Source organism: Echinops telfairi, unplaced genomic scaffold (assembly GCF_000313985.2).
Source record: "Echinops telfairi isolate 266 unplaced genomic scaffold, ASM31398v2 ScPeMD7_2;HRSCAF=8, whole genome shotgun sequence".
Taxonomy (NCBI): Eukaryota; Metazoa; Chordata; class Mammalia; order Afrosoricida; family Tenrecidae; genus Echinops; species Echinops telfairi.
The window spans coordinates 55,573,540-55,576,081 of NW_022103898.1; positions in this window are offsets into that span (position 1 = coordinate 55,573,540).

Consider the following 2,542-nt stretch of genomic DNA (forward strand, 5'->3'; position numbering starts at 1 on the left):
CTGCCTTGTTTTTTTGTGTCTCACAAATTTTCTGCCTTTCACAGGTGTGTTAGTCTGGATTGAATACAGACACAAATTCATAGACACTCATGTGTGTAAGAGAGAGCTTTATATAAAAGAGTAATTGTATGTTAAGAAAACATCCCTGTCCAGTCCATAACAAGTCCATAAATCCAATATTAGCCCATATGCCCGACACCAGTTTATAAATTGCTCTTCAGACTCATGTAATACATGCAATGACACTGAATGCAGGAAGATCACAGGCCAGTGGGTAGAAAGTCTTGTGGATCCAGTGGCAGTGGAAGGATCTTAGCACTGGTGTGAGTCTCCAAGAGCTACAAGCTCTGACTCCATCAGTGTGTCTCCGTATGGTTTGTTAACAAGAATATCTCATAGCAAGTGTGTCTCCCATCTGCAGGGAGGAAGACAAGTTCCCAGAATCCTCAGGAGAAATCCATGCCCACATAGAGGCACCATTGGCTATGACATGATTGACAGGCTAGACTCCATCCCTTCACAAGTTGACAGATTATGCAACTGCCATAATAGGGTACAGTTGTACCAATTTTCTATTACTCTCTGTTAGTGCAAAAGATCTGAAATTTTCTCCTCTGACACATTGCAGCTTTCCCAGGAATTACTGTATAGCTCATATACTATTTGGGAAATAATTATACTAAAAAAGTAGAGTGTGTGTGTAATGCTATTGACAAGAGCAAGAAGATGGAAGCAACTTAGACCCCCGGGGGGAAGAATGGATAAATACACTGTAGTACATATGGGCGTCGGAATACAGTGCATCACTGTAGAAGAATGATGACGCTGTGAAGTACATTCTGACATGGATTTGGAGGACCTTATGCTGAATGAAATTTGTCGATCACAAAAGGGCAAATATTGTATGAAACAAGTATTATAAAAGAAAAAAATCGAGAAAAAAGTTTTCATCCCCAAAGAACTAAGTTGGATGGTTACTGGGGGTGCGAGGGAAAGGGAGGGAAGGGGAAACAGTAAGCTAGAGGACCCGCAGCTCTCACCGTGGGTGAAGGGGACCATAGCACTCTACAAGAGGGAGACGAGAAATCAAAGGGGGACAGGGGCGCTACTGGGAGATCTGATAAAGACGTTGTTGAAAACAACACTGATTCTCTGAAATGCAACTCCCCACCTAATTCACAAGAGATGTTTTAAAAATTTTCAAGAAAGAGGGGGAAAAATTACAGGGGATATATTTTTTATTTCCTAAATCTGGCAGTCTTAGGTATACTGAGAATATTCCAAGGCATGCAAGAGGCTAGTGGTTGGAGTTGAAGGAAGGAGGCGCTGAGAAGTCGACCAACCCAGGCAAGTTCTGGGGCCCAGAGCGTGTAGAGCCTTTCAGGCCACTGTAAGAACTTGCCTTGTCCCCCCAGACTGGACTCGATTGGCTTCTTGAGCAAAGAGGTGCCCTGGCCATTCTTCAAGTTGAACAGCACCAATTGACTTGCTGTGATGGGGGTCAGAGGACAGGAGCCGAAGCAGGGAGACCAGTTGGAGGCTGACTGCAGACATCTGGGGAGAGGCAATGGAGACAGCGAGTGGGGTGGGAGCCTGGATAGTTCCTGATGGCCACCCAGTAGCATCTGCTGATGGGCGGCTTGCAAGGCTTGAGGGGAACAGGAGAGGCTCGGGTAAGGATGTAGTCGTAATTCAACAAAAAGGGGAAATTCTGGCAGAGCAGGGAGGTTGTCTCCACAGTGGAGTAGGGGCACCTGGGGGAGGGGACAGGAGAAGATTAAGAATTGGGGTTTTTACATGTGCAGTCTGAGCCTTGTCTTTCAAATCTCCAAGTAGAAATGTCAGATCGGCAGTTAGAGCGTTTCCTCCAGTAGCCAAAGTTACAGTGTGTCCTTTCACCCTAATGATGAAAGGAAATGAAAGTGAGGTTGAAGAATGGGCCGGAAGACTGTGTGGGAGGAGATGTTTCCAACCCCGCCCTGGAGGACTGCTTTAGGGTGCTGCTGTGCCAGGCGAGCTCCTGCATCCAGCGGGACGGCCGCAGGGAGCCATGGTGCCAGGCAGATGTCCCACTTTGTGCTCCCAGCTGCCCGGGCGGCCTGCGTGAGTCACTACCCTCCCGCAGTCTGCGGTGTGGCAAGGTTAAGCAGTTGTGGCCACATCCCTTTCGAGCAAGGCAAACTCTAAGAAACTCCTTGGAAGTTACTCGCCTTACAAATTACCTCAGAAGAAAAACATAACTTTCCATGGAAGCCCCGCTGCTGCTCATCCAGCCATTTCCGGTCCGTGGTGACTCACAGTGACATAGGGTTTCTGAGGCTGTAAACATTTATTGGAGCGGACAGCCTCATCTTTGTCCTGAGGAGGGGCTGGTGGATTTGAACTTCTGACCTTGAGGTTAGCAGTTTAACCCTTACCCGACAGTGCCACCAAGAGCGGTGTGATAAATATTATTTTATTGTTCACAATACAGTCATGAGTTCACTGCCGAGCTTGAAATGAGGCTGTTTCCAGCTAAAGCTTATTCAGCACAGCCTGGGGG